At 40.4% G+C, this 12,807-nt stretch overlaps 1 protein-coding gene across 4 annotated transcripts in view; it reads left to right on the forward strand.

Annotated features, from left to right (window-relative positions):
- Positions 1-12,807, forward strand: part of CCDC90B (coiled-coil domain containing 90B) — a 52,275-nt gene that overhangs the window by 12,248 nt on the left and 27,220 nt on the right. The gene's annotated exons all lie outside the window — the stretch shown is intronic.

The following is a 12,807-nucleotide window of genomic DNA, read 5'->3' on the forward strand; positions in this document are numbered from 1 at the left end:
AGGATGTATCAACCAGCACATAGTTGATCTTTATCAAAACTGCAGGTTATAGATCAGCCTTCAGGGCCAAAGATGAACATTTTTCTTCTTCTATTCCTCATCACCTCCCATCCCCTGCCCTCTGGTAACAACCAGTCATCTATATATTTATGAGTCTATTTCTGTTTACTTTGTTCCTTTCTAAATTTTCTAGATTCCCCATATGGTGTTTTGTTTCTCTGACTTATTCCACTAAGCACAATATCCTCTATGTCCATCCATGTTGTCACAAATGGTAAGATACCGTTTTTCTTACCACTTACATATTTCATATATATATATGTATACACACACAGATACATATATATATATATATATGTATGTATATATGTATATATACACACTACATCTTTATCCCATTCACATATCCCAAATGTCAATGGACATTTGATTTGCTTTCACGTCTTGGCTTTTGTAAAATAGTGCAGTAAACATAGGGGCATAGATCTAGTTAAATAATAAAAATTCAAGTAAGTAAATTTTAAAGATCTAATTGACTTTATTAAAGTTTATGAATTGAGCAGCATCCAATCAAACAAGTAGAGGGAGAGCTCCAAAGAGCTGTATAAAATGAAAGGTTTTTATATAGAAGGAGAGTAGGGCAAGAAAATTACTAGCAAAAGAAAAGGATTATTTCAGGCCGAGGCTGCTTTCCTTTAAAGGAAAAGCAAGGTGTCTTATACGGATTACCTCATCTTTTCTTAGGGGTTGAAGTGAGCCCACAGGCCTGACTCATTCATTGGCACTGATCCAAAAATTCCTCACCACTATTTCTGGGAGAGGTAGAAACTGCATTTGAATTAGGTATTAAGTCCCATTTTGGGAACTCAGTCCAATTGACACCATTTGGGGCCTGGGGTGTTCTTTGTTGTTGTTTGCTTCTTTAGCAATTCCTCCATGTTGATCAGACTCTGAACTCAATTTAGAGAAGTGATCAGATTTTAGGGCATTGGCACCACTCTCAGCCACTGCTCTCAAGTTCCCACAGTTTTTGTTGCTCTTCTTTGTGAATCCATAATTCATGACATTTTTATCTAACCTCTGTGATATTCACAGGTCATGTCTTCTAGTTCACATTCTTTAAGGTGGTTATTTTTTGTTTGCTTGTATCCTACATTTTCCAGTCTCAGATCATTTGCCAAGTGGTTAGCAACTGCAAACATACATTTTAAAGTTTTTGAGAGAATATAATACCCCAGGGAAATTATTATGTATACTATAAAAGGATAATTTCCAATATTTGGAGTGTACTTTAGAGCCATGGTCCCTAGACCCAAACCAATAAAAATCAAGTAGGTCAAAGAAAGAACCAGTGGAATGAGTCGCCTTCCTTTTTTTTTTTTTTTTTTTTTTTTTTAAATGAGTCACCTTCTTAAGCTAAGTAGCTTGTTCTTATGTAATTGAGTTTTAACTTCCCCAGAAGTGTTATATCCAGGCACTGAAGATGGTGTTGGCCACAGCATAGACACCTACCTCCTTACTCAACTAGAAGATAATCAATAGCTATTCTATTATCAAGGACAAGTTTGGCTACAGAGTTAAGGATCTTTGTTGGGCTCTATTGCTTTAGCAGATTGTATAATAATTTCTGAATTAAGGAGTTGTTCTTGATCATAGGCTCATTTACATTTATCCATAAACCGGGACTAGGGATCTGCCTAAAGGGGTAAATCCTGAATCACAAGGCATCCTTTTTTTTTTTTTTTTTAAGATTTTATTTATTAGAGAATGAGGGAGGAGACAAGCAGAGGGAAAGAAACAAGCACACCCTGCAATGAGCATGGAGCCTGACACAAGGCCCAATCCCACAACCCCAAGATCATGACCCAAGCTGAAATCAAGTCAGATGCTCAACTAAACCAGCCACCCAGGTTCCCCAGTGGTAGATCCTTTTTAACTCAATAACGTAAATTCAAAGGAGTTGACCAATGAAATGTCATTTTGCTTGTGAAAAGTTAGGGGCACGCATGTTTTTCTTAGCCCAAAACAAAAGAGGTTACCACCCCTTAGCAACTGTATTAGGAGGTACATTATTTTTGCTGGCCAATACCAAAGAAAAGGAAAAAATGTCAGCTACTTCTCCTCCTTAGAAATTACATTTTGAGGTCTCTAGCATCTTTTAATTTTGCAGCATTGTAGTGGTTGGGAGTACTTGGTAAAGTTCCTTTCCACAGGCCTCAAAGGCTGTCTTCTGATGATATTCTAGGATAACCTGTCAGTAGGCTCTAGACCGTAACTGACATATTCCTTTGAATTAGGATCCAGAAGACTTCTCTAATCTGTTGATAACAGGCTTGACCATAAAACATTAGAGGGAGATTTACTATAGCTGGTCATACCAGCATGAGACAATAGGAATCTGCAGAAGGTTGTATACTAATAAAATTCCAAGAAGCTTGTAAGTTTTGTGCTATAGCTCCTATGATCTGTCCCAACAATATGAGTGCTTTGATCATTGGAGGTAGTGGAAAGTACACCCCAAGTGAGAGACACATTTTTTTTTAAGAGTTTTGTTTTGTTTTTTACTGTGAGGGCATCAGCCTTGCAGCAGGGAAAGGCTTTTACCCATCCAGAAAACACACAATAACAAGGACACTGATAACCCATACTAAGTGGTGGGTGAATGAAATCTGGCTGCTGGTATTCAGAGGGTGCAGAAGGCAGTCTGAAGCCTCTGAGAGCAAACAAAAGCAATTTTTCCAGGCTTATGGACAAAACAGGTCAGACCTTGCTGGTAGTCTGTTTATATAGTTTTACATAAGTCTTCACACCAATGCTTACTGATAATTTGAGTCATCTTAAACGTACTGTGGTGAGTGAAAGTACACAAAAAACGGAAAATGGGGTTTTGTCAGGGAGCCAGGAGGAACCAAGCTGCTGTCTTGGGCTTCCCATACACCCATCTGTTTAATCAGTTTACAACCATTATTTGCCCATCTTAATTTTTCTTAATTCAGGAATACACCGTTACCATGTTATAAGGATGTTAGGATGGCAAAAGTCTGGCAGTTAGGTGCTATTTTTGCAGAAGCAGAATGGACTTTGTCCACGTGTGCCACAATTTTACAAATATAATGAAAGCTTAGTATTAAGTATTTGACACTGCTTTCCATGTAATTTGCATATCAAACCTAATTGGTTTAACAAATCTTTTGGAATGTGCCAGGTCAAAAAGACTTCATTTATTCATTCATTTATTTATTTTTAAAGATTTTATTTATTCATAATAGAGAGAGAGAGAGGCAGAGACACAGGCAGAGGGAGAAGCAGGCTCCATGCTGGGAGCTCGACGCGGGACTCGATCCCGGGACTCCAGGATCGCGCCCTGGACCAAAGGCAGGCGCCAAACCGCTGAGCCACCCAGGGATCCCCAAAAAGACTTCATTTAGAGTCTGATTTGGAAAAGTTTCGAAAATACCAAGAACGATTTTTAAACATTATTTATTTTAGGGAATATGCATGTGCAAGCATGGAGGGAAGGGCCGAGGGAGAGGGAGAGAATCTTCAAGCAGACTCTGCTGAGCACAGAGCTGGACTTGGTGCTCAATTCCATAACCCTAAGATCGTGGCCTGAGCCAAAATCAGGAGTGGAATGCTTAACTGACTAAGCCAGTTAGGCACCCCAAAAATATCAAATAAGATTTTAAAGCACTTGCCTAAATAAAATAACATATTATTATGAAGCTTAATATTTAGAAGAGAAAGGAACTTTTACAGTCTTATCAAAAGCAGACCAAAAGTCCAAGAAAACTTTGTCCTTTTAATGGAAAACTAAATTCTAATTTTGCACTGGCTTACTTTTCATAGTAAGACTAATTTTTTAAATATACTTATTTTAATCTTAAACAGTTTGACCACAGATTAAAATTCCCTTTTCACAAAAAAAAAAAAAAAAAATGTCTTCTTCACAAACCTTCTATAATTATTTTTTCTGCATTCCAATTCTGTCGTATATTTAGTAATAAACGATTTAGTATTGTCTTATTTGGAATTTTTTTTTCCAAAAGGTTAATTTTTATTTGAAACTTTGGATTTTATCATTGGCAACATACCATGTAAATTCCTTTTTTTTTTTTTTTCGTTTTATTGGAGTTCAATTTGCCAACATCTAGCATAACACCCAGTGCTCATCCCGCCAAGTGCCCCCCTCAGTGCCCATCACCCAGTCACCCCAACCTCTGGCCCACCTCCCTTTCCACTACCCCTTGTTCGTTTCCCAGAGTTAGGTGTCTCTCATGTTTTGTCACCCTCACTGATATTTTCACTCATTTTCTCTCCTTTCCCTTTATTCCCTTTCATTAATTTTTATATTCCCCAAATGAATGAGACCATATGATGTTTGTCCTTCTCTGATTGACTTATTTCACTCAGCATAATACCCTCCAGTTCTATCCACGTTGAAGCAAATGGGGGGTATTTGTTGTTTCTAATGGCTGAGTAATATTCCATTGTATACATAGACCACAGCTTCTTTATCCATTCATCTGTCGATGGACACCGAGGCTCCTTCCACAGTTTGTCCTTTGTGGACATTGTTGCTATAAACATTGGGGTACAGGTGTTCCGGCGTTTCACTGCCTCTGTATCTTTGGGGTAAATCCCCAGCAGTGCAATTGCTGGGTCGTAGGGCAGATCTATTTTTAACTCTTTGAGGAACCTCCACACAGTTTTCCAGAGTGGCTGCACCAGTTCACATTCCCACCAACAGTGTAAGAGGGTTCTCCTTTCTCCACATCCTCTCCAACATTTGTTGTTTCCTGTCTTGTTAATTTTCCCCATTCTCACTGGTGTGAGGTGGTATCTCACTGTGGTTTTGATTTGTATTTTTCCCTGATGGCCAGTGATGCGGAGCTTTTTCTCATGTGCTTGTTTCCCATGTCTGTGTCTTCTTTGGTGAAATTTCTGTTCATGTCTTTTGCCCATTTCATGATTGGTTTGTTTCTTTGCTATTGAGTTTAATAAGTTCTTTATAGATCTTGGATACTAGCCCTTTATTTGATATGTCATTTGCAAATATCTTCTCCCATTCTGTAGGTTGTCTTTTAGTTTTGTTGACTGTTTCTTTTGCTGTGCAGAAGCTTTTTATCTTAATTAAGTCCCAATAATTCATTTTTTGCTTTTGTTTCTCTTGCCTTCATGGATGTATCTTGCAAGAAGTTACTGTGGCCAAGTTCAAAAAGGGTGTTGCCTGTGTTCTCCCCTAGGATTTTGATGGATTCTTGTCTCACATTTAGATCTTTCATCCATTTTGAGTTTATCTTTGTGTATGATGTAAGAGAATGATATAGTTTCATTCTTCTGCATGTGGCTGTCCAACTTTCCCAGCACCATTTATTGAAGAGACTCTTTTTTCCAGTGGATAGTCTTTCCTGCTTTGTCGAATATTAGTTGACCATAAAGTTGACAGTCCGCTTCTGGATTCTCTATTCTGTTCCATTGATCTATGTGTCTGTTTTTGTGCCAGTACCACACTGTCTTGATGACCACAGCTTTGTAGTACAACCTGAAATCTGGCATTGTGATGCCCCCAGCTATGGGTCTTTTTTGATATTCCCCTGGCTATTCGGGGTCTTTTCTGATTCCACACAAATCTTAAGATGATTTGTTCCAACTCTCTGAAGAAAATCCATGGTATTTTGATAGGGGTTGCATTAAATGTGTAAATTGCCTTGGGTAACATTGACATTTTCACAATATTAATTCTTCCAATCCATGAGCATGGAATAGTTTTCCATTTCTTTGAGTCGTCCTTAATTTCTTTCAGAAGTATTCTGTAGTTTTTAGGGTATAGATCCTTTACCTCTTTGGTTAGTTTATTCCTAGGTATCTTATGCTTTTGGGTGCAATTGTAAATGGGATTGACTCCTCAGTTTCTCTTTCTTCAGTCTCATTGTTAGTGTATAGAAATGCCACTGATTTCTGGGCATTGATTTTGTATCCTGCCACACTGCCGAATTGCTGTATGAGTTCTAGCAATCTTGGGGTGGAGGCTTTTGGGTTTTCTATGTACAGTATCATGTCATCTGTGAAGAAGGAGAGTTTGACTACTTCTTTGCTAATTTGAATGCCTTTGATTTCTTTAGGTTGCCTGAATGCCGAGGCTAGGACTTCTAATACTATGTTGAATAGCAGTGGTGAGAGTGGACATCCCTTTTGTGTTCCTGATCTTAGGGGAAAGGCTCCCAGTGTTTCCCCATTGAGAATGATATTTGCTGTGGGCTTTTCGTAGATGGCTTTTAAGATGCTGAGGAATGTTCCCTCTATCCCTACACTCTTCAGAGTTTTGATCAGGAATGGATGCTGTATTTTGTCAAATGCTTTCTCTGCATCTATTGAGAGGATCCTATGGCTCTTGTTTTTTCTCTTGTTGATATGATCAATCACATTGATTGTTTACGAGTGTTGAACCAGCCTTGCATCCCGGGAATAAATCCCACTTGGTCATGGTGAATAATCTTCTTAATGTACTGTTGGATCCTCTTGGCTAGTATCTTGTTGAGAATTTTTGCATCTGTGTTCATCAGAGATATTGGTCTATAATTCTCCTTTTTGGTGGAGTCTTTGTCTGGTTTTGGAATTAAGGTGATGCTGGCCTCATAGAACGAGTTTGGAAGTACTCCATCCCTTTCTATCTTTCAGAACAGCTTTAGTAGAATAGGTATGATTTCTTCTTTAAACGTTTGATAAAATTCCCCTGAGAAGCCATCTGGCCCTGGACTTTTGTGTCTTGGGAGGTTTTTGATGACTGCTTCAATTTCCTCCCTGGTTATCAGCCTGTCCAGGTTTTCTATTTTCTTCCTGTTCCAGTTTTGGTAGTTTGTGGTTTTCTAGAAATGGGTCCGTTTCTTCTAGATTGCCTAATTTATTGGCATATAGCTGCTCGTAATATGTTTTTAAATCGTTTGTATTTCCTTAGTATTGGTGGTGATCTCTCCTTTCTCATTTGTGATTTTATTAATTTGAGTCTTTTCTCTCTTCTTTTTAATAAGGCTGGCTAATGGTTCATCTATCTTACTAATTCTTTCAAAGAACCAGCTCCTGGTTTTGTTGATCTGTTCCACAGTTCTTCTGGTCTCTATTTCATTGAGTTATGCTTGAATCTTTATTAACTCTCTTCTTCTGCTGGGTGAAGGTTTTATTTGCTGTTCCTTCTCCAGCTCCTTTAGGTGCAAGGATAGCTTTTGTATTTGAGTTTCCAGTTTTTGGATGGATGCTTGTATTGGGATGTATTTCCCCCTCAGGACTACTTTTGCTGTATCCCAAAGATTTTGAACTGTTGTATCTTCATTTTCATTAGTTTCCATGAATCTTTTTTTTTTTTTTTAAAGATTTTATTTATTTATTCATGATAGTCACAGAGAGAGAGAGAGAGAGGCAGAGACACAGGCAGAGGGAGAAGCAGGCTCCATGCACCGGGAGCCCGATGTGGGATTCGATCCCGGGTCTCCAGGATCGCGCCCTGGGCCAAAGGCAGGTGCCAAACCGCTGCGCCACCCAGGGATCCCTCCATGAATCTTTTTAATTCTTCTCTAATTTTCTGGTTGACCCTTTCATCATTTAGCAGGATGGTCTTTAACCTCCACGTGTTTGAAATCCTTCCAAACTTCTTGTGGTTTAGTTCTAGTTTCAAAGCATTATGGTCTGAAAATAAGCAGGGGACGATTCGAATCTTTTGATACCGGTTAAGACCTGATTTGTGACCCAGTATGTGGTCTCTTCTGGAGAAAGTTCCATGTGCACTTGAGAAGAATGTGTATTCAGTTGCGTTTGGATGGAAAGTTCTGTAAATATCTGTGAAATCCATCTGGTCCAGTGTATCATTTAAAGCTCTTGTTTCTTTGGAGATGCTGTGCTTAGAAAATCTATCAATTGTAGAAAGTGTCGTGTTCAGGTCTCCAAGTATAAGTATATTATTATCTAAGTATGTCTTAACTTTGGTTATTAATTGATTGCTATACTTGGCAGCTCCCGCATTCAGGGCATAAATATTCATAATTGTTAGGTCCTCTTGTTGGATAGATCCTTTAAGTATGATATAGTGTCCCTCTTCATCTCTCACTGCAGTCTTTGGGATTAACTTTAATTTATCTGATATGAGGATGGCTACCCCTGCTTTCTTTTGAGGACCATTTGAATGGTAAATGGTTCTCCAGCCTTTCATTTTCAGGCAGTAGGTGTCCTTACATCTAATATGAGTCTTTTATAGGGGATCCCTGGGTGGCTCAGCGGTTTAGCACCTATCTTTGGCCCAGGGCGCGATCCTGGAGTCCCGGGATCGAGTCTCACGTCAGCATGGAGCCTGCTTCTCCCTCCTCCTGTGTCTCTGCCTCTCTCTCTCACTCTATGTCTATCATAAATAAATAAATAAATAAATAAATAAATAAATAAATAAATAAATAAATAAATAAATAAATAAAAAATAAAATGAGTCTCTTAGAGACAGCAAATAGACCAGTCTTGCTTTTTTACGCAGTCTGAAATCCTGCGTCTTTTGATGGGATCATTAAGCCCATTCACATTCAGAGTTACTATTGAAAGATATGAATTTAGTGTCATCATAGTACCTATGCAGTCCCTGTTTTAGTGGATTGCTTCCTTGGACGACTTCTTTCTTTTACAGAGTCCCCTTTAATAGTTCTTGCAGAGCTGGTTTGATGGTCACATATTCTTTCAGTTCCTGCCTATCTTGGAAGCTCTTTATCTCTCCTTCTATTCTGAATGAGAGCCTTGCTGGATAAAGTATTCTTGGCTGCAGGTTCTTCTCCTTTAGGACCCTGACTATATCCTGCCAGCCCTTTCTGGCCTGCCAGGTCTCTGTGGAGAGGTCTGCTGTTAACCTAATACTTCTCCCCATAAAGGTTAGGGATCTCTTGTCTCTTGCTGCTTTAGGATCTTCTCTTTATCTTTGGAATTTGCAAGTTTCACTATTAAATGTCGGGGTGTTGAACGATTTTTATTGATTTTAGGGGGGGAATCTCTCTATCTCCTGGATCTGAATGCCTGTTTCCCTTCCCATGTTAGGGAAGTTCTCAGCTATGATTTGTTCAAATACACTTTCTGGTCCTCTGTCCCTTTCGGTGCCCTCTGGAGCCCCAATTAAACGTAGATTTTTCCTTCTGAGGCTGTCATTTATTTCCCTTAACCTTTCCTCATTGTCTCTTTTTTCCTCAGCTTCCTTCCTTGCCACCAACTTGTGTCTGTGTCACCCATTTTTATACCTCATTAACCCTCGTCGTTAGGACCTCCAGTTTGGATTGCATCTCATTTAATTGATTTTTAATTTCGGCCTGATTAGATCTAAATTCTACAGTCATGAAGTCTCTTGACTCCTTTATGCTTTTTTCTGGAGCCACCAGTAGCTTTATAACTGTGCTTCTGAATTGGCTTTCTGACAGTGAATTGTAATCCAAATTCTGTAACTCTGGAAGAGAGTACTGTTTCTGATTCATTCTTTTGTGGTAAGTTTTCCTTCTCGTCATTTTGCTCAGTGCAGAGTGGCTAAAAACAAGTTGTAACGGAAAAAGGAGAAAAAGAGGAAAAAGGGGGGGAACAAATAAAAAACAAGGAGGGGTATCCTCTGATTCTATATACTGTAAGTCCCTAGACTTCCCCTGGAACTTTCCAACGCTGCTTGGTCAAGAACTTGCTCTTCCCTCGTCCTTCCAGCTGGTCTTCTGGGGGAGGGGCCTGCTGGGCTGATTCTTAGGTGTGTGCACTTGGGGAGTTGCCCCGCCCCCTGCCAGGTGCACGGCTCAGTGGGAGCTGTTTATCCTGTGAGGCCCCTGCTCCCTGGTGGCCTTGCTCAGTCCCAGACACAAGGTGATATCAGGAGGAACAACAACAGTGGTAGCGGCCAGGTCTCCAGCCCTGGAGTCAGCTCCAGCAGTAACTACGGCAGCTCCCAGTTTGCAGGGGCCTGGATGCTCCTGGGGCAGGAGGCGCGGACCTGCACAGCTCAGGGCTGCCTAGCGACAGGAGTGTCCTTGCTGCCCTGTGTCCTCCCGGCCTCCGCCTGAACCAGTGGGAGCACCAGATCTTGGGCTGTGTCCCCCGGTGCCTGTCCCAAGTGGAGCACCAGATCTTGGGCTGTGTCCCCCGGCGCCTTGGGCTCCGGGGGCCTTCACTGCTGGAATTGCGCTCTTGGGGCACGCAGTCGCCTCCGTGCAGAGCCGCCACCTGAGCCGCCCCTGAGCTGCTGCCGGGACTGCGCAGCCCCCTCTGGGTGGAGCTGCCGCCTATGCCGCCCCCCATCTGCTCCTGGGGCCCCGCCAGGCATGTGCTCCACCCCTTTAGGGAGCTCGGCCCACAGTGTGTGGCACGCTCTCCCCCGGGGCGCACTTCCTCTGTTAGTGACCCTGGGAGCCTGAGGGCATCATTGCCCCTCCTGGGATCCTGCCCGAGTTCCCTGTCAGCGCCTTTCCATTCGGGAAGATTGGTAAAGTCCCTGCTTCTCCAGGACTGGGCTTTCCTGTCCTGGAGGCTCTCACCGCCTGGCCTTAGCCTGGCTCCTTGCGGGGGCCCCTCCCCCTTGGATTATTTATTTTTTTCTGTCTTCCTACCTTGATAGAAGCGCTAACTCTTCTCACTGTAGCTTTCCAGCTTTTTCTCTTTAAATCTCAGGCGGAGTTCGTAGGTTTTCAGGATGATTTGAAAGTTATCTAGGTAAGTTGGTGGGGACAGGTGACTTGGGGAGCCTACTCTTCTGCCATCTTGCCCCGCCTCTTATTTGGAAATTATCTATGTATTTAAACCTTTTATTTACTTGTTCTTAACAATTATATTTAAATTACTTACAGAAACTTTGTTAAATGTTAGAAAAAGTCAGCCATTATCCAAGGTATTGTTTTTTGGTGTGACATTTTCTTAGAGGTGGCAAACACAGCCTTTAAACACTCGACTGTCCACCAATTTTTGTGGCTTATTGGCCTCCAAGATACCTATTAGCTGTAGCCTTTATCTATGTAAAACAAGACAAATGTGCACCTGAACATATTGCAAGTACTGTGAGCTGACCACAAGGCCCTGTGTGCATCATCAGCAATTCCTTAGAACCTTGCTGGAGTTTTCTGCATGGAGAATTGTGGTCTGAAAGCCTTGGCTCCTAGAAGACCCTTCTGCCGGCTTAACTGGGCTCCAGGCATAACCATCTGCCATTTCAAGCTCACCTGCCATGTAAAGGAAAGCCAATTAGGTCAGGAGCTCAACTGAAAAACAACAAAAACCAAAGAGAGAGTAGAGCTCAGAAATGAGGAAATTACCCACAGCCCTCAGAAACAGCAAGAAAGACTGAACTCAGAGGGTTTGTGGGTACCACGTCTGTGTTTCTTCTTCTCTTTAAATGCTGCCAAAAGTTTGCTTCAGTTTCCCACACTGCCGCCAAATGGCTAAATAACAAAAATTCAACCCAGTAATTTTTTTTTTTTTTTTTTTTTAAGTAGTCTCTGTGCCTGGTGTGAGGCTTGAACTCATGACCCCGAGATCTGGAGTCGCATGTTCTACTACCTGAGCCAGCCGGGCATCCCTTAACGAAGTAAATTTTAAAGATCTACTTGGTCTTATTAAATGATTCATAAATTGGATATCTCATTTGGCAAATACAGTGTGGCTCTGAGGAGTTGTACAAAATAGGTTTTTATAAGAGGGTGGGGCAAGAAAGTTATTAGCAAAAAAAAAAAAAAAAGATTGTCCCTTAGGGTAAAAGCAAAGGATCTTATGCAGATAATCTCATTTTTTCTTTGATAGAGTGGGCCCATGTGGCAGACTCTTTGGCACTGATCCAAAAATTCCCTACTGACCAGTTAAGACTGTATTTCTGGAGCAGGTTGAAACTGCTGTGAGATTAGATATTAAGCCCCAGAAAAATTTAACTGACACCATTTGGGGCCTTTGATTTTAACAGTCTTACTGATTTATAGTTTTTATTGTTTATTGTTTCTTCAGATAAATACCCAGTAGTGGAATTACTGGATCATATGGTATTTCTATTTTTCATTTTTTTGAGGAACCTCTATACTATATTGCACAGTGGCTGCACCACTTTAAATTGGCACCAGCAGTGCATGAGGGTTCCCTTTTCTCCATATCCTTGCCAACACTTGTTCTTTCTTGTCTTTTAGATACTAGCCATTCTGATTGGTGTCAGGTGATCTCATTGTGGTTTTGATTTGCATTTCCCTGGTGATTAGTGATGTTGAACATCTTTTCATGGGTTTCTTGGCGATCTGTATATCTTTGGAAAAATACCTATTCTGATCTTCTGCCCATTTTTGATTGGATTTTTTTGGTGTTGAATTTTGTTCTTTGTGTATTTAGGATATTAAATCCTTATTATATATATCATTTGTGGCATGTGTTTTCTCATACTGTGTTGCCTTTTTGTTTTGTTGATGGTTTCCTTTGTGTGCAGAAGATTATTTTGCAGTAGTTCCAATATTGTTTGTTTCCTTTGCCTTAGGAGACATATCCATAAGTATGTTGCTAAGGCTGATGACAAAGAAATAACTGCCCATGTTTTCATCTAGTTTTATGGTTTTATTTAGGTCTTTAATCCATTTTAAATTTATTTTTGTGTATGATAAGAAAGTGGTCCAGTTTCATTCTTTTGCACTCAGTTGTCTAGTTTTCCTAGCACCATTTATTGAAAAGATTATCTTTTCTTCCATTTTATATTCTTGCCCTTATTTGCTGTAGAATGGGTTTTTTTTTTTTTTTTTTTTTGGTGGAGTTTTAGAGCTTAGGGTTTTCTATGTATAGTTTTAGGATTTTGTA

The sequence above is a fragment of the Canis lupus genome, chromosome 21 (genome assembly GCF_011100685.1).
Source record: "Canis lupus familiaris isolate Mischka breed German Shepherd chromosome 21, alternate assembly UU_Cfam_GSD_1.0, whole genome shotgun sequence".
Classification (NCBI taxonomy): Eukaryota; Metazoa; Chordata; class Mammalia; order Carnivora; family Canidae; genus Canis; species Canis lupus.